Source organism: Scyliorhinus canicula, chromosome 18, assembly GCF_902713615.1.
Source record: "Scyliorhinus canicula chromosome 18, sScyCan1.1, whole genome shotgun sequence".
NCBI classification, from domain to species: domain Eukaryota; kingdom Metazoa; phylum Chordata; class Chondrichthyes; order Carcharhiniformes; family Scyliorhinidae; genus Scyliorhinus; species Scyliorhinus canicula.
The window spans coordinates 87,110,218-87,134,704 of NC_052163.1; the positions used below are offsets into that span (position 1 = coordinate 87,110,218).

General features: G+C 51.1%; 1 long non-coding RNA gene across 3 annotated transcripts in view; it reads left to right on the forward strand.

The window, feature by feature from the left end:
* LOC119952983 overlaps nt 1–24,487 on the forward strand; it is an 80,724-nt gene that overhangs the window by 12,169 nt on the left and 44,068 nt on the right. For 2 of the 3 annotated variants that reach the window (XR_005457920.1, XR_005457922.1), the window contains exon 2: nt 20,817–20,912. This is a non-coding gene — a long non-coding RNA (uncharacterized LOC119952983). Of the gene's footprint in view, nt 1–20,816; nt 20,913–23,791; nt 23,951–24,487 lie in introns of those variants that run through there. The other variant, XR_005457921.1, reaches the window with a different exon arrangement.

Sequence of the window (24,487 nt, forward strand, 5' to 3'; positions counted from 1 at the left end):
ATATCACAAGCGGAAGGCCGCTGATATCACGGTGGAAGACACCAGTGGGATTGTGGTAAATGTAATATAGATGTATATATGTTAATTCACACTGTCTTTGTAAGCGCAGTAGCGCTATCCTACCACTAGAGGGAGTAGCGTTGGGAGCACTCAGGAACTTGTACTGGGCTCCACCCTTGGCTCCACCCATGACTCCTCCCCCTAGTGCAGCTGTATAAATAACCGTGTCCAGAGTCAGCCTAAGTTCACTACTAGTTCATCGACAGGTAACAGGCTGGCTCTGAAGTAAGTCGATTAAAGCCTAGATTCACATCGGAAACACGTGTCTGGTGAATTGATGGTTCCATCAATTTAATCGACTTCAGAACAGTAAAGATCGATTATGGAATCGGCCCTCAAGCCTGGACGCCTGGAACTCAACCCGCAGGATGCAGAGGCGAAAGAAATCTTCTCCCACTGGATCCGGTGCTTCAAGGCCTACCTGGCCGAAGCGAGCACAGCCGAAACTACAGAGGATCAGAAGCTAAGTCTACTGCACGTGAGGGTGAGCCACAGAATCTCGACGCAACTAAACTCGGCCAGTTCATATACTGCGGCGCTAGCAGTTCTCGAAAAAATGTATGTAAGGCCCATTAATGAAGTTTACGCTCGCCATGTGTTCACGACTCGTCGTCAGCGGCCTACGGAATCACTCGCCGAATTCCTAAGAGAACTTAATAATTTGTCCAATGACTGTAATTACCAAACGGTTACTGTGGCTGAACACAGGGAATTGGCGGTCCGCGATGTTTTGTAGTGGGCCTCAGGTCTAACTATGTGCGCCAACGGCTGCTGGAAAACAGGACTTAGAAACAACTGTGGAAGCTGCTACCACGATGGAGGTCTCCTTCCGCAGCCTTAACTCGTTCCCCGCGGACCCCGCGACCCAATCATGGGCCCCCGACCAGCGACTCCCCAGGCCTGTGCTACGCGGCCGCCCAGCCACCATGCTGCCCCAGCCAACCACTATGCTGCTCCAGCCAGCCACTATGCTGCTCCAGCCTGCCATTTCTGCGGCCAGAATCAGCACCCGCGGCAGCACTGCCCGGCCCGCAACGCGACCTGCAGCAGCTGTGGGCGAAAAGGGCACTACGCAAGAGTGTGCCTCGCAAAAAGGACCCCAGCTTCCAACTCCCCAGAGACTTGCGTAATCGCTCCCCTCACTCGCAGCATCGCGGGGCCCGAAACGCTGCGGCCTATGTCCCGACTCCGCCCCCTCCAGCCACGTGCGACTCATGGGGGCCGCCATCTTGGATGCCATTTTCCTTGACGCCCACCACGTGCGGCTCATGGGGGCCGCCATCTTGGACGCTATCTTACACGCCGCCCGCCACGTGCGATCCACGGGCCCGATCGGTATCTCCGCGCTCGGACAACTCAGCGGAGGAATTCGAATTAGACAATGAACTCAGAGGGCAGTCATCATGGGGCCACTCCAGCACAGCTGATCGAGCCGCCGACTCCCCGCAACACAGCGCGGTCACCCTGGACCAATCACGACCAAAGTACCTACGAAACTCGATGGCAGAGGTCCAAATCAGCGGGTACAAAACGCCATGCCTCTTCGACTCCGAAGGCATGGAGAGCTTCATACATCCAGACCTGGTAAGAAGCTGTTCGCTCCCCGTTTTCCCCGCGCAGCAAACTATCGCGCTCGCTTCAGGCTCCCACTCGGTCCAGATCCAGTGGTGCACCGCCGCGACACTCACAATCCGAGACGCTAGTTACTCGAAATTCAAACTCTACGTTTTGCCCGAACTCTGCGCGCCACTCTTATTAGGCCTAGACTTCCAATGCAACCTCAAGAGCCTCACCCTCAGCTTCAGAGGGCCCCTGCCCCCACTCACGATCTGCAGCCTCGCTTCGCTGCGAATTCCCCCCCCCCTCCTCTCTTTGCCAATCTCACTAAGGACTGTAAACCCGTATGGTGGTCGACTACAGTCACACTATAAATAGATTTACGCTCCTCGACGCGTATCCCCTCCCCAGGATTGCAGACATGGTAAACCAGATCGCCCAGTACCGGCTCTTTTCCACGGTGGATCTGAAGTCTGCATACCACCAGCTCCCAATCTACCTGGAGGACCGCCACTACACGGCATTCAATGGCCGCCTCTTCCATTTCCTCCGTGTCCCTTTCGGCGTCACTAATGGGGTCTCGGTGTTCCAACGAGCAATGGACCGAATGGTGGGCCCGTACGGGCTGCGGGCCACGTTTCCGTACTTGGATAATGTCACCATCTGCGGCTATGACCAGCAGGACCACAACGCCAACCTCCACCATTTTCTCCAGACGGCACAGAAACTGAACCTCACGTACAACAAGGAGAAATGCGTTTTCTGCACATCCAGACTAGCCATCCTCGGCTATGTCATGGAAAACGGAGTCCTGGGCTCCGACCCGGACCGTATGCGCCCCCTCTTAGAACTCCCTCCCCCTCATTGTCCCAAGGCCCTCAAACGGTGCTTGGGATTTTTTTCCTACTACGCCCAGTGGGTCCCTCAATATGCGGACAAAGCCCGCCCAGTCTTTAGGACCACACGATTTCCCCTGTCAGCCGAGGCACGCCAGGCCTTCGATGGCATCAAGGAGGACATCGCCAAAGCGGCCAGCGCGCAGATCGACCGATTAAAAGTCATCCACAATGACCTCTGCCACCCGTGGGTCACCCGGATCGCCCACTACATCAGGGCCCGAAACGTGCCTTTCTCCAACGAGGAGGTAAAAGCGGTCACCAGGGACTGCCCGATCTGTGTGGAGTGCAAACCGCACTTCTATAGACCAGACAGGGCCCACCTGATCAAGGCTTCTAGGCCCTTTGAACGCATCGCGATTGATTTCAAAGGGCCATTCCCCTCAACTAACAAGAACGTTTACTTCTTAAACGCCGTAGACGAGTTCTCCCGTTTCCCATTCGCTATCCCGTGCCCCTACATGACCTCCCACACAGTCATTAGGGCCCTGCATAGCATCTTCACCCTGTTTGGTTTCCCCAGCTACATACACAGCGACTGGGGTTCGTCCTTCATGAGCGACGAGCTGCGTCAGTACCTGCTCGAAAAGGGCATTGCCTCGAGCAGGACTACCAGCTATAACCCCAGGGGGAACGGGCAGGTGGAAAGGGAGAATGTGACGGTCTAGAAGACTGTCCTACTGACCCTCTGGTCTAGAAAGCTCCAAGCCTCCCAGTGGCAGGAAGTCCTCCCAGACGCGCTCCACGCTATTAGGTCCCTTTTGTGTACGGCGACCAACCAGACCCCTCACGAGAGGCTCTTCATTTTTTCCAGGGGCACTACCACGGGGATCTCATTTCTGGCATGGCTGAGGACGCCGGGCCCTGTACTCCTGAGGAAACACGTCAGGGCACACAAAACCAACCCCCTTGTCGAGAAGGTGCGCCTGCTCCACTCCAACCCCCAGTACATATTCGTCGAGTTCCCTGACGGCCGTCAGGACACTGTATCCCTCCGGGATCTGGCACCCGCCGGATCCAGTGCCCCCTCTACCCCTACAGCTGCCCCGGGTGCTCCCGAGCCCACGAGCTCGCTCCACCAGTTCCGCACCCCCGCGCCGGCCAGCCCCCAGCGCCCCCAGTCTCCGGTCAAACCAGGAGAGTATGAAGCTCGGATACAACCCTCCCTGGAGTCCCCCATCGTACCCCAGCACACTACACCCATCCAAACATCGCAAGAGGCTGCAACCCCGGTGCTCCGCAGATCTCAGCGGACAATTCGACCGCCGGACAGACTGACTTTATAGACTAGACCACCACCCCTGCCGGACTTGATTTTTTTGCAGGGGGTGAATGTGGTGAATGTAATATAGATGTATATATGTTAATTCACGCTGTCTTTGTAAGCGCTGTAGCGCTATCCTACCACTCGGGGGAGTAGCGCTGGGAGCACTCAGGAACTTGTACTGGGCTCCATCCTTGGCTCCGCCCACAACTCCTCCCCCTAGTGCAGCTGTATAAATACCCGTGTCCAGAGTCAGCCTGAGTTCACTACGAGTTCATCGACAGGTAACAGGCTGGCTCTGAAGTAAGTCGATTAAAGCCTAGATTTGCATCGGAAACACGTGTCTGGTGAATTGATGGTTCCATCAGGGATGCCAGAGCTCCAGGAGAACCAGGGGACAGAGGTGAGTGCAGTGACCATCACTAAGGAGAAGGTTCTGGGAAATTGAAAGGTCTGAAGGTGGATAAACCACCTGGACCGGATGGACTACACCCCAGGGTTCTAAAAGAGATAGCTGAGGAGATTGTGGAGGCATGGGTGATGATTTTTCAGGAATCACTGGAGGCAGGAAGGGTCCCAGAGGACTGGAAAATGGCTAATGTAACACCACTGTTGAAGAAGAGAGGGAGGCAGAAGATGGGAAATTATATGCCGGTTAGCCTGATTTCGGTCATTGGCTAGATCTTTGAGTCCATTATTTAAGATGAGATCACGGAGTACTGGGAAGTACATCATAAAATAGGACTGAGTCAGATTGGCTTTGTCAAGGGGAGGTCATGTCTGAGAAATCTGTTAGAGCTCTTTGAGGACGTAACAAGGGAGCTAGACAAAGGAGAACCAGTGGACGTGATTTATTTAGACTTCCAGAAGGCCTTTGACAAGGTGCAGCAGGAGACTGTGAAATAAATTAAGAGCCCATGCTGTTCAGGGTAAGATCCTGGCATGGATAGAGGATTGACTGACTGGCAGAAGGCAGAGAGTGGGGATAAAGGGGTATTTTTCAGGATGGCAGCCGGTGACTTGTGGTGTGCCTCAGGGGTTGGTGCTGGGACCACAACTTTTCACAATATACATTAATGATCTGGAGGAAGGAACTGAAGGCACGGTTGCTAAGTTTGCAAATGATACAAAGATCTGTCGAGGGGCAGGTAGTATTGAGGAAGCAGGCGGGCTGCAGAAGGATTTGGACAGGCTAGGAGAGTGGGCAAAGAAGTGGCAGATGGAATACAATGTGGAAAAGTGTGAGGTTATACACTTTGGAAGGGGAAATGGAGGCATAGACTATTTTCTAAATGGGAAGATGCTTAGGAAATCAGAAGCACAAAGGAACTTGGGAGTTCTTTTTTCATGATTCTGTTAAGGTTCAGTCAGCAGTTAGGAAGGCAAATGCAATGTTAGCATTCATGTCGAGAGGGCGAGAATACAAGAGCAGGGATGCACTTCTGAGGCTACATAAGGCTCTGGTCAGACCCCATTTGGAGTATTGTGAGCAGTTTTGGGCCCCATATCTAAGGAAGGATGTGCTGGCCTTGGAAATGGTCCAGAGGAGGTTCACAAGAATGATCCCTGGAATGAAGAGCTTGTCGCATGAGGAACGGTTGAGGACTCTGGGTCTGTACTCGTTGGCGTTCAGAAGGATGAGGGGGGATCTCATTGAAACTTACAGGATACTGCGAGGCCTGGCTAGAGTGGACGTGGAGAGAATGTTTCCACTTGTAGGAAAAACTAGAAGCAGAGGACACAATCTCAGACTAAAGGGATGATCCTTTAAAACAGAGATGAGGAGGAATTTCTTCATCCAGAGCGTGGTGAATCTGTGGAACTCTGCCTCAGAAAGCTGTGGAGGTCAATTCACTGAGTGTCTTTAAGACAGAGATAGGTAGGTTCTTGATTAATAAGGGGATCAGGGGTAACGGCAAGAAGGCAGGAGAATGGGGATGAGAAAATATCAGCCATGATTGAATGGCGGAGCAGACTCGATGGGCCAAGTGGCCTAATTCTACTCCTATGTCCTATGGTCTTATCATCATGGACTAAACATGCTGGAAGTCATGGATATTCAACTGCACCTTGAGCACCAGTGGAATATGTGGATGCCATGAATTGGTTCCAGTGAGATTGTGCCATATGGGAGTGCTTACACAGCTGCAGCTCCTGGATGGAGAATGGCATTGATACGTGGAAAGATAATTTCTACGACAAAGTTCTGGACAAGATAACACTTTGTATTGGTGCCAGTATGGAGCGGTGATGTTGCCTTGTTGTTTGATGGTTATGTGATATGTGGAATGTCACGTGGTTGATTTTCAAATCTTTGTTTCTGTTGACTCAAACAACATATTCTCATCTCTCAAGTGCCTTCTCGAAGGCACAGGTGGCATGTCTCAGAGGCTGATTAGTGTCCAGCAAACTTTGATGCCTGAACAGGATGTCTGTACTCCAGGAGTGTCAGCGCCATAGAGGCAGCTGCCGACATTCAAACAATAAAGAGCTGGGTTTCACCAAGAGGATCTTTTTGCGGCCAAAGGGTAAGTGTGTGGATGAGTGGAGGGCAGCAGAGCACAACCTCCTGAATGTTCCCGGCAGATATCTGCTGTCTAGGGGCTCCTGATGTCGCGGGTGGTGGGGGGAGGTAAGTGTGCAGAAAAGGGTGGCACAGTGGTTAGCTCTGCTGTCTCATAGCACCGGGGACCCGGGTTCAATTCCTCAGGTGACTGTTGTCCCTGAGTGTCCAAAGGTTAGGTGGGGTTACGGGGTAATGAGGGCAGGACGGACCATTGGTTGAGTGCTCTTTTAGAGGGTCGGTGCAGATTTGATGGGCAGAATGGCCTCTTTCTGCAGTGTAGGAATTCTATGATTCTACTCGAAGGTTTGCCAGCACAACTGACTGACTGGATGGCACTCTGAGAGCCAGTGGGACAATCTTGTGGGAGGCCTGGGGGATCTGTGGACCCCGGGATCAAAGCCCTAACTGATTGTCCCTTCTCCCCTCTCTAATTCCTTCCAAATAAAAAAGGTTTGCTAGTTTAGATCCAGAAGAGGCTGCCCTCACTGTACTTGTGGCAGCTGACATGGGAAGATGCTGAAGAAGGCAACAATGTCAACTCAGGCGGGAGGTGGGACTACATGTGCAGGGGCCTCCAGCACACTCTGAAGACCCGGCCACCACCCATCAGGCTGAGGGGCCAGCCGTGGTGGTGGGGGGGGGGGCAGCGTTGGACCAAGGTGTCCATGTGTCGTTGATCCTTCTGTGAGCTGACGGATAGCATGTGCTGCAGGAGACTCTGTCTCAACAGAGAGACAACAACCTCGCAAACATGCCACCCTGGAGGAGGAGGAGGACACCTACTCCCGGTGGCCCTAAATGTCACTGCAGCCCAAAACATCTACGCCATTGGGTCATTCCAGGGTTCAAGCGGATACCTGCGTGGCATATCGCAACATCAGCCCAAAGGTGCATCCGGTATGGAGCGGATGCTCTGTCTGCCCGGGCATTAGACTATATCACCTTTGACCTGGACCAGGTCCACCACGGTACCCGGGCTGCAGGATTATCCACTATCGCCAGGATGCCCCAGGTTCAGGGGGCGACCAATGGCACACATATCACCCTGTAAGCACCGGGACATCAGGGAGTGCCCTATATTAACAGGAAGTTCTTCCACTCCCTGAAGGTTCAGATGGTTTGTGACCAGCCCCTTAGAGTCATGCTGGTGTGTGCCCGCTAGCCTGGGAGTATGCAGGACAGGTACATCTCGGAGTACTCGGAGATTCCCGGTGTCCTTGAGGACTAACCTGGGATGACGAGGTGGTTAGTGGGGGGCACTGGATACCCACTGAGATCATGGCTGATGGCGCCATTGCAGAGGCCTGAGATCGAGCCGGAGATCTGATACAATGAGGCCCATGCTGTCACTCATGTTGTCATTGAGCGATGCATTGAGTTGTTGAAAATGCTGTTCCAATGCCTGGACCCCTCAGGTGGTGCCCTGCAGTAAACCCCACAGACATCTCCCGCTTTGTGGTGGTCTGCTGTGCCCTTCACAGTCTGGCACAGCAGCGGGGTGACTTGCTGGAGGATGAGGAAGAGTAGGAGGAGGTGGAGGAACATGTGGCCTTGTCTGAGGAGAAGGCGGACCATCAGGAGCTGGAGGACAAACTCGAGGAGGAGTGGGAGGATGGAGGACAGGCTGCGGCGAGGTTCCGACATGCCGAGAGGACCAACAAGGTCCTCATCATCTCCACATTCTCCTCGGACGAGCCTGTGTCCGTTAGCTCAACAACCCTATTCCCCTCCATCTCTCACCCACCCCATATTCATCCACATTTCCCCCACCCCTTTATCCTAGCCCGCTCTCATCACACCACCCCTGACCACACCACCATCCTGTTCCTCCCTCCAAGGGTATATGTAACATCATTCCAGGGTGATGGGCCTGTGTTGGCAGCCCTCCTCAATCTCACGGCTGTGGCTTATCATCTGCATCAGCATTCCGGATGGCTCCAGCCTCATCAGATGGTGATCTTGCAAGACTTGGACATGAGGTCAGTGAAAGGGAATGGTTAATTTTGGGTAATAATGGTTAATCAACAACTCACTCGAGACAGATAATCTCGGTGAAGGGGCAATTGATCCTTACCTCTGTGGCGCAGGCCAATCTTGCTGATAGTCACTGCTCTCTCCTTGGGCAACTCTGTGATCTCCAGGCCCGTTATTCATAGGAGTGAGGATGCGGATCCCTGGGTCACCTCCCCCAGTCTTGCCGCTTTCCCTCTTATTTTGGGCTCTCTTCTCCTGCGGGGACAAAGAGAGGGCATTGTAAGCTGCATGCTTGATGGTTCAGGGAGGTCTATAGCAGGTGGACTGTGTGAACACCGCACCTAGACATGAAGGGCTTAGGCTGGTGGATGCCAGGGGGATCTGAGAAACAAGCCAGAAGTTCGGATGTGGGGAGGATGTGAAGTGTCAGCCAGTGGATTGGGGGGCATGAGGGATGGGGAGAGGGTTTGGGAATTTGAGGGATGGCAGGAGAGAGGTGGTAACTTATTCTTGCAGCTTGTTGGAGGCAACTTTTTTCCTTCCGACATTGGAAGGCGATCCTCCTTGTCATGCTCCCCATACTCACTGTAGCCGCTACTGCCTCCCAGGCAGCACTGCCGATCCTGCTGCTGGTTTTCCAACCGCCTCGGGGGAACAGGCAGCTGGATTCTCCGCAGCCCCACGGCGAAACCCTGTTTGGAGCGGGGGCACAGAATCCATTTTCGCGCCAAAATCGTGCCTGGTGCCAGTCCGACGATTCTCGGGGACTGGAGAATTGGCGATTTCGCAAATTACTCCGCGACTGAGGGGCCATTGCCAGAGGCCCATGCAGCGATCCTCCACTCCCAGCATGCCGAGTTCCCGACGCTGTGGTTCTAACCACCTATTGCCAGCCGATAACTCGCGTGGCGGCTTCGGACCCGGCCCACCGCTGCCCTGGTGGGGCGCGGGGGGATCGGGCACCGGGGGTGCGGGTGCCTTATTGGCGCTAGAGGCTGCCACTGTGCGCTTGCGCGGACTCAAAACCGGAAGTGCTGGGGCCTGTATCCGCAGCTGAAGCTGCATGTATTACTCTGGGACCCTGCCAGCCCCCTGAAGGTGAATGAATTGGTTTTTTGTTTTGGAAATTCCGGAGTTCAATGCCAGCGTTTTTACTCCGGTGTGGGAACATAGCCCCATTTTGGGAGAATCCAGCCCAGGGTTCCCCGCCTCTGGCCCACTGTGTTGAGAAGTCTGGTCAGGTCGGCATCGCCAAAGCGAGGAGCAGGTCTGTGCACTGCCATCCTTGTGTGTTGACTGGGAGTGAGTGCTGAGGGAGCGTTTCAAAGCAGCTCCCCTTGTTAATGGTGATGTGGAGATGCCGGCGTTGGACTGGGGTGAGCACAGTAAGAGGTCTTACAACACCAGGTTAAAGTCCAACAGGTTTGTTTCAAACACGAGCTTTCGGAGCACTGCTCCTTCCTCAGGTGAATGGAGAGGTATGTTCCAGAAACATTTATATAGACAAAGTCAGAGATGCCAGACAATGCTTGGAATGCGAGCATTTGCGTGTAATCAAATCTTTACAGATCCAGAGATAGGGGGTAATCCCAGGTTAAAGAGGTGTGAATTGTCTCAAGCCAGGACAGTTGGTAGGATTTTGCAGGTCCAGGCCAGATGGTGGGGGGTGGATGTAATGCGACATGAATCCAAGATCCCGGTTGAGGCCGCACTCATGCGTGCGGAACTTAGCGATAAGTTTTTGCTCACCAATTCTGCGTTGTCGCGTGTCCTGAAGGCCGCCTTGGAGAACGCTTACCCGGAGATCAAAGGCTGAATGTTAATGGTGAGCAGCTGTGGTTAAAGTCAGGCGAATCAGATGGCGAGGGAGCAGGAATGACGAGATTCATGGAGGGCGGGGGGGGGGGGGTGGGGGGGGGGGGGGTGGGGGGGGGGGTGGAGGGGGGGGGTGGAGGGGGCGCTCACTCATTTTTGGCACTAAGTGCTATTGAATACAGGCTGCAATTTCACCAACGCGGCCACTGACAAACACCCTGCCAAACGCACCCAAAAGTGGACTTGAACTTTTTCCCCTGAATCGTGCCCCCTATCGTAGTGTCCCCATGGTCAACATACAATACAAACCATCCACAAAAACCTTCTCATCAACATCTTCATCTAACAATGCATCCAGTTATACAAACATTAATGAATTATTCACACTTGTGAATTCCTTTAGTACCTGCCCTGCAGGTACCTTTACCTGTCCTGCTGCTCCTATACTGTGTGTAACCCCAATGGTTGCACAGTGACTGGTGGAAGGCTGCAGTGCCACACAACAGACGAGTGAGCAAAGCGCTGTCTCATGGAATAAAAGGGACAGTAGCAACATGGATACAAAATTGGTTGAATGACAGGAAATGGAGAGTAGTGTTTAATTTTTTTTCAGACTGAAAGATAGTTTGCAGTGGAGTTACGGTGTTAGGACTTATGATCGTCCTGATATATACGAATGAACTAGATCTCTGTGTATAGGACATAGAACATAGAACATAGAACAGTACAGCACAGAACAGGCCCTTCGGCCCTCGATGTTGTGCCGAGCCATGATCACCCTACTCAAACCCACGTATCCACCCTATACCCGTAACCCAACAACCCCCCCCCCCCTTAACCTTACTTTTTAGGACACTACGGGCAATTTAGCATGGCCAATCCACCTAACCCGCACATCTTTGGACTGTGGGAGGAAACCGGAGCACCCGGAGGAAACCCACGCACACACGGGGAGGACATGCAGACTCCGCACAGACAGTGACCTAAGCCGGGAATCGAACCTGGGACCCTGGAGCTGTGAAGCATTTATGCTAACCACCATGCTACCGTGCTGCCCAACATAATTTCAAAATTTGCAGATGGAATGGAGAGGGGGGGGGGGGGGGGAGTTCTCTGGTCCCAGCCACCTGTTTCTTGGTGACATGCCGTTCACTGGAAGTGGGATTCTCTTGTGCCTCCGCTGTATATGGAAATTTTGAAATGAAGCCACCCCATATCGCTGGAAAACCCACGGGAGGTAGTGCACTGCCGGTGGGACGAGCGAATCCCGCCGCCATTGAATGGCCGGAGAATTCTGGCCATGGTGTTAATAACTGTGAGGAAGATAGTGTGGAACATCAAAAGGACGTAGTCAGGTTTGGGGAATGGGCACACAAGTGAAATTCAATGATAAAAAGTCTGAAGTGATTCATTTTGGTGGGAAGTTCACAGGGAAAAAATCTAAAGTAAAGGGTACGGTTCTAAAGGGGATGCAGGCGCAGAGTGATCTGGATGTACATGTGCTTAAGTGATTGAAGGAGACAGGCAGGTTGGGAGTGAGATTAATAAAGCATACAGTAACCTGTGATGCACTATCTATTATGACGGGACGAAAGTAGAATGTAATCGAGGCTTTATTACACAGAGATGTGTGGCCTCCTGCAGCAGCTGACGAAATGGCTGCTGTATGGGGGGCACACATATTTATACTCCGCCTACTGGGGGACACAGCAGGCAGGGATCTACCCCCTTACCAGTAATACAGGGGCCTTACCATAAAACCTATATATATATACAGTATATACATCAGTGGTGACTACCACATTCACCCCCTGTTAAAAATGAGTCCAGCAGGGGCGGTGGAGAACTATATGCAGACAAGTTGTGTTTAAAATAACAGGGAATATTACACATTTAGGGGGTCCGCTGCCTTGATCTGCTGTCGAGAGTGCTGCAGTGCTGGTGGCGACTCCGGCGTCGGCTTGGTCTTCGGTGACTCCGGGAGCATGTTGAAATCCTCTTCATTCTCGGGTGTGAGCAAGAGGAGGACGGATTGTCCTGGAGCGGGGGCTGCAGTGGGGTGCACGGGGGGAAGAGACGGTGGCGCCAGGGCGGGGGGGGGGGGGGGTGTGTGTGTGGAACCAGCTGGTGCCAGGTTCCTGAGGAAGACTGTCTTGGCGGCCGTTGGGGTATGCTACATAAGCATACTGCGGGTTGGCGTGGAGTAGCTGTACCCTCTCAACCAACGGGTCCACCTGTGGAGTTGCACGTGTCTACGGAGGAGAACGGGTCCTGGATCAGCAGCCACGTTGGGAGTGAAATCCCGGAAGTGGACCTTCCTGGGGAAGGCAAAGAGACGTTCATGGGGGGGGTTCGTTAGTCGCGGTGCACAGGAGCGACCGAATGGAGTGGAGTGCGTCGGGGAGGACCGCCTGCCAGCGGGAGGCTGGGAGATTTCTGGACCATAGGGCCAGCTGGATGGCCCTCCAGACCGTCCCATTCTCCTGCTCCACCTGCCCGTTTCCCCTGGGGTTGTAGCTGGTCATCCTGCTCGAATCAATGCCCCTGTTGAGCAGGAACTGGCGCAGCTCATCGCTCATGAATGAGGATCCCTGGTCGCTGTGTTCATAGGCGGGGAAACCGAACAGATCGAAGATGGTGTTGAGGGCTTTGATGATGGTGGCAGACGTCATGGGACGGCAAAGGGAAAGCGGGAATATTCATCGACCACACTGAGGAAATACGTGTTTCGGTCGGTGGAGGGGAGGGGCCCTTTGAAGTCCACGCTGAGGCGTTCAAAGGGGCGGGAGGCCTTCACCAGGCGTGCACAATCTGGCCGGTAGAAGTGCGGTTTACACTCCGCGCAGACCCGGCAGTCTCTGGTGATCGCCCTGACTTCCTCGATGGAGTAGGGCAGGTTGCGGGCCTTGATGAAGTGGTAAAAACGGGTGACCCCTGGGTGATAGAGATTGTTGTGCAGGGTCCGGAGTCAGTCCACTTGTGCGCTGGCACATGTACCTCGGGATAGGGTATTGGGGGGCTCGTTGAGCTTACCAGGGTGATACAAAATCTCATAGTTGTAGGTGGAGAACTCGCTCCTCCACCTCAAGATTTTATCGTTTTTGATCTTGCCCCGCTGCGTACTATTAAACATGAAGGCAACCGACCGTTGGTCAGTGAGGAGAGTGAACCTGCTGCCGGCCAGGTAATGCCTCCAATGCCGCACAGCTTCAACGATGGCTTGAGCCTCTTTTTCGATGGAAGAGTGCCGAATTTCGGAGGCATGGAGGCTGCGGTAAAAGAATGCCATGGGCCTGCCTGCCTGGTTGAGGGTGGCGGCCAGAGCAACGTCTGATGCATCGCTCTCGACCTGGAAGGGTAGCGTTTCATCGACCGCGTGCATCGCGGCCTTGGCGATATTGGCCTTGATACAGTAGCAGGCTGGTGAGCCTCGGCCGTCAAGGGAAAAACGGTGGATTGAATGAGTGGGCGGGCTTTGTCCGCATAGTTTAGGACACATTGGGTGTAATAAGAAAAGAACCCCAGGCATTGTTTGAGGGCCTTGGGGCAGTGGGGTAGGGGGAGTTCCATGAGGGGGTGCATGCGATCGGGGTCGGGCCCCAGATCTCCGTTCTGGACCACATAGCCGAGGATGGCTAATCGGTTTGTGGTGAACACGCACATCTTCTTGTTATACGTGAGGTTGAGGAGAGTGGTGCTGTGGAGCAATTTGGAAAGGTTGGCGTCATGGTCATGCTGATTGTGGCCGCAGATGGTGAAATTGTCCAGGTACGGGAAAGTGGCCCGCAGTCCGTACCGGTCAACCATTCGGTCCATCTCCCGTTGGAAGACCGAGACCCCGTTGGTGACGCTGAAGGGAACCCTAAGAAAGTGGTAAAGGCGGCCGTCTGCTTTGAACGCCGTGTATGGGCGGTCCGCCTTATGGATGGGGAGCTCGTGGTAGGCAGATTTCAGGTCCACTGTCGAGAAGACCTGGTACTGTGGAATCTGATTGACCATATCAGATATGCGTGGGAGGGGGTACGCGTCAAGCTGCGTGTACCGATTGATTGTCTGACTGTAGTCAACGACCATCCTGTTTTTCTCCCTGGTTTTCACCACTACCACTTGGGCTCTCCAGGGGCTGTTGCTGGCCTCGATGATACCTTCACGAAGCAGCCGCTGGACTTCAGACTTGATGAAGGTCCTGTTCTGGGAGCTGTACCGTCTGCTCCTGGTGGCGACGGGTTTGCAATCCGGGGTTAGGTTTGCAAAAAGGGAAGGTGGGTCAACCTTAAGGGTCGCGAGGCCGCAAACAGTAAGGGGTGGTAGGGGCCCACCAAATTTCAGGGTTCAGCTTTGGAGGTTGCACTGGAGGTCCAGGCTGAGTAGCACGGCAGCGCAGTGGTTGGAGAGGACGTAGAGGCGGAAGCCACTGAACTCCACGCCCTGGACGGTAAGGGTGGCGATGCAGTACCCCCGGATTTCCACGGAGTGAGATCCGGAGGCCAGGGAGATTCTCTGGTTAGCGGGGTGTACCGCGAGGGAGCAGCGCCTTACTGTATTGGGGTGAATGAAGCTCTCAGTCCTCCTGGAGTCCAGCAGGCATGAGATCTCGTGCCCATCGACCTTCACCTTTGTTGAAGTGGTCATGCGGTTGTGTGGTCGAGACAGGTGAATCGTGACCGAGGTGAGACGCGGCTGGTCATCAGCGGTTGAAGGCGATGAGCGGCCTGATGAGGTGCCTGGTGGGCAGGGGTCCTGAGGCGGGTAAGATGGGGGGTGCCGGGACAATAGTGGCGATTGAGCAGGCTTGGCACACTGCAGCGAAATGTCCCTTCTTGCCACAGGCCTTGCAGAGGGCTCTCCGCACCGGGCAGCGCTGTCGGGGGTGTTGGGTCCCCCAGGGTTGGTTGGCTGCCACGCGGCGCAGGCATGGGGTTGGCTGGGGACTGTCACTGATGGGGTCCATGATGGGGTGGCCGTCGGTGGGGTCCACGATGCACAGGGGAGGTGGGCCGCAAGGTCGGGGTAATAGGCCTGAACGTTGCGTGAGGCGACCGTAAGCGAGAGCGCTAGTTTTTTGGTCGCCGCGAGGTCAAGAGTGGACCCTTCTAAGAGGCGCTGGCGAATGTCGTCAGACCCTATGCCCGTCACGAATGCGTCTCTCATCAGCAGGTTCGAGTGTTCAGTGGCCGAAATGGCCTGGCAGTCACAGTCTCTCACTGGGGCGAGCAGGGCACGGCAGAAATCTTCCAGACTCACCGGGAAGTTGGCGCCACGTGGAGAGGAGATGCCTGGCGTAGTCAGTCCGCTGAGCGTAATTTTCCTTCAGTAGCGCCATGGCCTTTTAGTAGGTCTGCGCATCCTGGACGAGGGGAAAAACATTGGGGCTCAGCCGCGTGTACAGAATCTGGAGCTTCTGTGCTTCCGGGATTGCGTCTGGCGCAGACCCGATGTACGCTTCAAAACAGGCTAGCCAATGTTCAAAGTCCTTTTTGGCGTTGTCTGCTCAAGGATACAGCTGGAGGCGATACGGCTTGATGCAGAGGTCCATCGCTGAAAATCTTCTGTGTAATAAATTGATGCACTATCAATTACGATGGGACGAGAGTAGAATGTAATCGGGGCTTTATTACACAGAGATGTATGGCCTCCTCCAGCAGCTGACGAAATGGCTGCTGTACGGTGAGCATACATATTTATACACCGCCTACTGGGCGGAGCCAGCAGGCAGGGATCTACCCCCGTACCTGTAGTACAGGGGCCTTACCATAAAACACATATATATATACAGTATATACATCAGTGGTGACTACCACAACCTGAACTTCATTCATAGGAGCAGAGTACAAGACCAAGGGGATTCTGTTAAACCTGAATAAAATACTTACTCAGCATTAACTGGAGTATTAGAACCACAGAATCAGAGAATTTCTACAGTGTAGAGGGAGGCCATGTGGCCCATTGAGACAGCACCAACTCTCTGAAAGAGCACCCTATCTGGGCCCACTCCCCCACCCAATCCCATCCCCTAACTCCATCTGATCTGCACAATCCTGGATACCAAAGGGCAATTTAACAAGGCCAATCTATCTAACTGCACATCTTTGGACTGTGGGAGGAAACCCGAGCACCCGGAGGAAACCCACGCAGATTCGGTGGACAACATGCAAACGCCACACAGACGGTCACCCAAGGGTGGAATTGAATCTGAGTCCCTGGTGCTGTGAGGCAGCAGTGCTAATCACTATGCCACCCTGCTACTTTATTCGTTCAGAAGGGTGTGAGGGCATTAGAGAGAGTGCAGAACAGATTCCCGAGAATGGTTCCAGGAATGGGGAACTTCATTTATGTAAATAGATTGGAGAAGTTGGGGCCGTTTTTCTTGGAGAAGAGAAAGGTGGGAGGAGATTTGGTAGAGGCATTGAAAATCACAGGGGGTCTGGGCAGAATAGATAGGGAAGAATTATTCTCATTGATCGAAAGATCGAGAACAAGAGGAAGCAGATTTAAGATAGTTGGGAAATGAAGCAACGAGCCAGGAGGAGAAACCTTATTACGCAGTGAGCAGTTAGGATCCAGAATGCTCTGCCTGAGAGTGTGGTGAATGCAGATCAAGAGTGAATTGGGTTATTATTTGAAATGGGACAATGTGCAGGGTTAAGTGGAGAAGGCACCTGCCGCGGGATGAACTGCTTATTGAGAGAGCTGGCAGTAGACTTGATGGGCTGAACGGCCACGATCCGAATGGCCTCAATTCTGTGATTCTGTGAACAAGTGAGAGTGACAACACTTCAAAATTAATTCCTCGGTTATGAAGCATGTTGGGACACGTCCTGAGGATGCGAAAGGTATGATATAAATATAAATGCTTGCCTCTTGTTGCTAATACTCATAGCGCCATCCCAACAGCAGAGTCTTTGATTGATTTACAAAGTACAATGCTCTTGTCCTTATATAGCAGAGCATCTAACTTACCTGGAGGAGCCATATATTAGTGTTTTGAAACTTCAATAACACCTCTTCCTTTCAATCAATTTTGGATTATGAAGAATCCTAACAAAGAACATGATTTATCGAGAAGGATTGTAGACCCAGATCTAACCGATGTGCATTGCATGACGGAAAAGAAAACATGGGATATTACATTCATACATTATCAATGTATGGTGCTTTATAAACGGTGGAATATTGTATCCATGCATCAATCTAATGTGGAATATATGAAGTTGTGATCATCCTACCTGTGCTTTGTATGAAACAGGGTTCAGTATGGATTTACGAGAAGGTGAAATGGCTTCTCTCCAACACCATGGTGAATGACTACTTCAAGTAATGAAAGTTCAAATGGGAGTTTTATCTCAATGTAGAGCTCTGAGCCATCAGGGCAACGTGAGTGGAATTCTCAATTAGAAGTGCTTGAGCAGTGAGGTGTGAAAGGTGTCCTCAGGTATCAGTGCACTGACCTTGGCTCAGGAGAGAGAGTGTGAGAATGGTGCAAATAAGGAAAAAGACAAAGGAAGTACATTACAGCAACGTAACCACGAACATTTGAGGAAAAATGGAAGTAATAAGTTTAAAACACCCCCTTTAAAGATATTCCCCAGAGATGTAATATAATTTTTTTTTTCCTTCTTAATATTTTCTTCCTTCTTCCCAAAGTGTTGCATTCTTGCTGTGGATCACTCGATGATCTTCACTCTTTGTTACCTCTCCGTTATTTATCGATGATCCTCGACTGTGAGTGTCCATAAATCAAATCAGCAAAAAAGACAGGCATAAAAAATCTTGAAGTTAGTGTGTATTTAATTTTTTCAAAATAGGATCTAATTATGGAATCCTAGATATGATCAGGCAGAATGAGGCCATTTGGCCCATCCTGTCCATGCCTGCATTTGGAACTCGAATCACATTTCCATAGCCTTTCTCTGGAACTTTTGATGTTCTTTCTTTCAAAATACCTAATCAATTCCATCTAAAAAAAATTCTGACTCATAAACCAGTCCTGGTAAAGTTCAAATAACTCTGTTTGAAAATGCTGCTTCTAATTTACCCTCTTCATTCTTCTAGTGATAATTCCAAATTGAGAAGAATTTTAAAAAAATGAAGAGCAGATGTTTAATGAATAGTTCTCACAGGATGCCCTTGGCTGCAGATATTAGTGTCGTGGGTGGCCTGCTTAGGCCCTACATAGGCTCGTCTATCCTTTTCCCAAAATGAACAAGAGGACTCCCATAGGGAATACCTTGGTGCTATTGTTATGAAGTGGTTCGGAGTGAATAAACAATTTACCAAAGTGGCAATGTAAGTGGCAACAGAAAAAAAGATATCGCTGGACAAATAGCGAGAAAATATCTTCCAAATGTTCCTAACGATGTGGGGCTCATTGAAACCACACCTGTAAAGGACATGATCGCAGGAGGCCGGAACTTTATTTTAAAGGTTTGGAGACATGACTCAGTGCTATACTCATGTGAAATCACAGGGCATTGTCAAGTTATCCTGGCTTTAAAAGGAATTGGCAGAGCCGTTTGGCACCTTTCAAATCTAGCATTGCAAAATTACACATGACGCGAAGTTAACATATCCAGTGTCTGGATATCTGAATGGATTTTGACTCGGATTTACCCACTGCAGAATGTAAGCTCTGCTTCGACTGAGTTCTTAAATTATGTTTCCATTGAGCACCTTAGGTAGGATATATCTTTAAAAGGGACAGCGCTGACCAATTACATTGATCTGATTACTCAATACAGACCTTCAGGAAATTGGGGATTTCCGCCTGGAGTGTCTCTTCAGAAAATCCATTCTATTCAGTCTCTGCGGAATGTGGTTATAATCATAATAGTGTAAAATGTTTATAACAGCTAGAGATAGACATGTGCGATTCTCCGCGACCACGATGGGTGGGAGAATAGCGGGCCGCGCCCTTGTTTCCCGCCACGCCGGTCCGACGTGCCCCCGCTATTCTCCCCACCGGCCAAATGTCCGTGGTCGGCATACTCGCGGAAATCCACGGAGAGTCGCCCGACGGAGGCAGAATGGCGACTCTCCAGCACCCCCACTATTCTCCAGCCCGGATGGGCCGAGCAGCCTGCCGTTCCCAACCTGTTCACGTCGGCGGCAACCACACCTGGTCGCTGCCATCGTGAACATGGCGTGCCAGGTAAGTGTGGGGCCTGTGGGGCGGCGGATCGGGGATCGAGCACCACGACTGTGCTCGGGAGGGGACTGGCCCGCGATCTGTGCCCACCGATTATCGGGCCGGCGTTTCTAAGAGACGCACTCTTTCCCCTCCGCCACCCCGCAAGATCAAGCCGCCACGTCTTGCGGGGCGGCTGCGGGGAAAGACGGCAACCGCGCATGCGCGGGTGTGAGCTGCCCAACCCGATAGGGGGCGAGGAGCGGCCTCCGAGGCCGTCGTGAAACTCGGCTGAGTTCACGACGGTTTTGGCGATTTTTTTCTGGCTGCGGAGAATTCCGCAGTGGAGATCTTGGGCAAGATTCTCGGAGCTTCCGCGCCATAATCACGTTCGATGCGGGGCCGGAGAAAGGGCATTCGCGCAGGGATTGTGGATGGCACCGCTGAAGCGATTCTCTGGGCCCCGGAGAATCGCTGCAAATCGGGCGCGTACGGGCTACGCGATGCGGGTAGGGGGCCATTGACAGATGGCGTGGTTCTAATCTGGTGGGGGGCGGGGGCAACCTTTAGCGGGGGTGGGGGGGGGGGGTGCTCACAGACAGCCAGGCAAATGATCAGGCAGCACCGATCTGCGGCGCGAGCGATCTCGAGGAGACGTACTTCGTTCGCCATGGCCCGCGGGGTGAGTCTGTCATGTTGCACAGAGCAGCTGCTGCCAAGTGCATGTCCGGACTGCTGATCACAAGTGCAGGGTCCCGTACCCGCAGCCAGAGCTGCGAAGAGCACTCCGGGGCCCTGCTAGTCCTCTGCAAGCGGTGGGGGGGGGGGGGGGGGGGGCGCGCGGGAGGGGGGGGGGGGAAATCACTCTGGACTTCCTTCAGGCAAGTCCAAAGTGAAACACCAGCATGGGGACATAGCCCCATATTTGGAGATTCCAGCCCCTTGTGGTGCAGTGGGTAGTATCCCTGTCTCTGGGCCAAAAGCTCCAGGTTCAAGACCCACTCCAGATGACTGAGGAAGATATGCTTATAACATGGCCAAATAGGTCGATTAGCAGCCTGTAAATTTTCCCAAAAATGGCAGATGGTAAGAGCAGGAGATTGTTTTGGTCAGCTATACAGCAGAAGGCAATGGCAAACTACTGCAGTACTTTGCCAATCATAATAGTGGACCAATCCAATGGAACATGGTCATTGACACATGCTTTATGTATGGCATCTGGAGGAGGAGGAGTGATGGCACCAGTGGAAAGTATCACAAATCCATATGCTTAGATATATCACACAGGGACACCTCTGAACATATCGGTGTGTATCTTGACTTTGTGCGAGAGAGTAAAACAGGTGATAGTAAATCAGCGGCCTAGACTTCAATGGGAATAAAAATCGGGGCAGAGATAAAATAGCTTTTGATTCAATGTCATTCATTTACATAATTGCACAAAGCCTCCATCGACCCTACTGTCTTTTTTAATAAGTCCGGAGATTGAGATATTATGAGGGGTAGCTAGATCACCTCTGGGGCCATCTCTTATTACTAATTCTTTTCTGTTTATCCCAGAATCGACAGGATTGAGTATGCCATTGCTGAGGGTACTGAAACAGTGGAATCAAGCCAGGAAAACAACACGCACAGGCAGGCACCAAGAGAACTGATGTGAGTTTGTTTTCCTCAGGTAAACTGACAACCTAATGACAAAGGATTAGGTTCACAGTGAGCAAGTCTACATTTATTGGTTTCAATGTGGGTTTTGAAGTGAATTTATGTTCATTAATATTTCTCTAGGATTCAATTTTTTCTGCCTTTTTGTGAGCCTGGGTTTGGTTGTACTGAATCATTTAATGGTGTGCACTTTTTCTTTATTCCTTCATGGGGTGTACATAGAACATAGAACATTACAGCGCAGTACGGGCCCTTCGGCCCTCGATGTTGCGCCGACCCGTGAAACCATCTGAAGCCTATCTGACCTACACTATTCCATTTTCATCCATATGTCTATCCAGTGACCACTTAAATGCCCTTAAACTTGGCGAGTCTACTACTGTTGCAGGCAGGGCGATCCACACCCCTACTACTCTCTGAGTAAAGAACCTGCCTCTGACATCTGTCCTATATCTACCACCCCTCAATTTAAAGCTATGTCCCCTCGTGTTGGTCATCACCATCCGAGGAAAAAGACTCTCACTGTCCACCCTATCTAACCCTCTGACTATCTTATGTGTCTCTATTAAGTCACCTCTCAGCCTTCTCCTCTCTAACGAAAACAACCTCAAGTCCCTGAGCCTTTCCTCGTAAGACCTTCCCTCCATACCAGGCAACATCCTAGTAAATCTCCTCTGAACCCTTTCCAAAGCTTCCACATCCTTCCTATAATGTGGTGACCAGAACTGCACGCAGTACTCCAGGTGCAGCCGCACCAGAGTTTTGTACAGCTGCAGCATGACCTCGTGGCTCCAAAACTCAATCCCCCTACTGATAAAGGCTAGCACACCATATGCCTTCTTAACAGCCCTATTAACCTGGGTGGCAACTTTCAGGGATTTATGTACCTGGATGCCGAGATCTCGCTGTTCATCTACACTACCAAGAATCTTGCCATTAGCCCAGTACTGTGCATTCCTGTTACTCCTTCCAAAGTGAACCACCTCACACCTTTCTGCATTAAACTCCATCTGCCACCTCTCAGCCCAGCTCTGCAGCTTATCTATGTCCCTCTGTAACCTATAACATCCTTCAGCACTATCCACAACTCCACCGACCTTCGTGTCATCTGCAAATTTACTAACCCATCCTTCTACACCCTCTTCCAGGTCATTTATAAAAATGACAAACAGCAGTGGCCCCAAAACAGATCCTTGCGTTACACCACTAGTAACTGAACTCCAGGATGAACATTTGCCATCAACCACCACCCTCTGTCTTCTTTCAGCTAGCCAATTACTGATCCAAACCGCTAAATTACCTTCAATCCCATACTTCCTTATTTTCTGCAATAGCCTGCCGTGGGGAACCTTATCAAACGCCTTACTGAAATCCATATACACCACATCAACCGCTTTACCCTCATCCACCTGTTTGGTCACCTTCTCAAAAAACTCAATAAGGTTTGTGAGGCATGACCTACCCTTCACAAAACCATGTTGAGTATCGCTAATCAACTTGTTCTTTTCAAGATGATTATAAACCCTATCTCTTATAACCTTTTCCAACATTTTACCCACAACCGAAGTAAGGCTCACAGGTCTATAATTACCAGGGTTGTCTCTACTTCCCCTCTTGAACAAGGGGACAACATTTGCTACCCTCCAAGCAAGGTACTGCCAAGCATTTGTTGCCTATCCCTAATTACACTTGAGAAGGTGGGGCTGATCTGTCTCATGGAACGACTGTAGTCCTTGCGGAGGTACACCAGCGATGCTGTTTGGTTGACCCAGCGATGATGAGGGAATGACAATATATTTTCAAATGCACACAAATTGTTACAATTCTGTTTGTGGCAGTTAATGTTTAAGGAAGCTCCCTGAACACCCGACAATTAACTGATGGAGCTGCACCACAAGATTTCACATTTTTAAATCAAAGCAAACTTTATTACATGTGTAAAAAGTCGAAACAAAGCAAGTGCTACTAACTTGATGCCATGGTTTAAAAAAAGAATGGCATAAACTCAGTTTTACTTATTATTTCCCACTGGGAGTTCCATTATCTTACTAAATCTTGAAGGTTTATTCACTTTTCCTGCAATGAAAATGAATGAAATGAAATGAAAATCGCTTATTGTCACGCGTAGGCTTCAATGAAGTTACTGTGAAAAGCCCCTAGTCGCCACATTCCGGCGCCTGTTCGGGGAGGCTGTTGCGGGAATCGAATCGTGCTGCTGGCCTGCCTTGGTCTGCTTTCAAAGCCAGCAAATTAGCCCAGTGTGCTAAACAGCCCCATCAACCCAAAGGCATGCCACAGCCCTCCAGAATTTAATTTAATTATCCTTAGTATTGCAGCTATTTCTCAACTTGCAAATTACATGGCAATCTTTCATTGGCCTTGGCTAAGCGGTCCTCCAATTTTCTGTAAGGACCTGCCACGATACCATGGGCAAGTGTGTGGCCATTCACCATCCTGACTTGGAAATATATCGCCATTTCTTCATCGTCAGTGGGTCAAAATCCTCTAAATGCCTCCCTAACAGCACTGTGATTGGAACTTAGACTGGACTTTAAATTTGCTGGAAGTGAAGAAGTATGTAAGCTGCAGTCATCTCAACAAGCGTGCAGTCAAGTAATTGGTTTCGACCAGAACAATGGCACTATCCTCCACAATCCCATGTGAAGTGGCGAACAATCCAGGTAGACAATGAGGAAAAATTAGATCCCAGATCACTGTTGCCTCACTTCCCCAATCTCAATTACTCTCCTCCTACCACTGCTGGGACCATTCCTTCACCGTAAACTACATACAAACATGATCAGCAGAGCAGAGGAATTGGCTGTGCTCCCATTGCAGATCCTTTTCATCACCATTACTCTCTGTGACTGCAGGTATGGGAGGCAGAAGAAGATCCGGGGACAGAAAATAATGAAACAGAGCCTCGCCTAGAGTCAGGTGGATGTACCTTTAAGTGATGGGTGGTTATCGAATAGCTACAATGATGTCAGTGTGTGGATGGAGCTGGGCTGTCTTTCTGTCTTTTACCTTTGTTTTGAGCTGTAAAGCTGCTTTGTGACTCTGTTTTTGGTTTTGTTTTCAGAGTTGGAGAGCTGTATTCAAAGCAAGCAGATGTGCAATGATCTCTCTCTCTACCAGCTAAAGAATGTCTCCAGCTCACTTGATGATTTCAAAGTCATACTGTTTCAGTAGAGAATTTAAACCTGCTGTCTTTGTTAACAAAGGGTTTAACTTATGGATGTTGCTGGAAAGACATTAAGAGTTATCTATAGAGTATTGTATCTGTGGGGTTACGTGTGTTGGTAGTTGATAAGATGTTTACTGTGTGTTTATAAAATGTTAACTGGGTTCATAGAATAAACATTGTTTTGTTTTAAAAGTACTTAAGGTCTCTGTTGCATAACACGTGGAGAATGGACCCTTGTGCTCCCCATAACCAAAATCTGTTAAAAGTCGTGGGTCAGGTGAACTCCAGGATATACTTTGGAGTTTTCTAAACCCTGGCCCATAACACTAGCCAGCCATAGCTCAGTTGTTAGTATGCATGCCTCTGTGTGATGAGGTTGCAG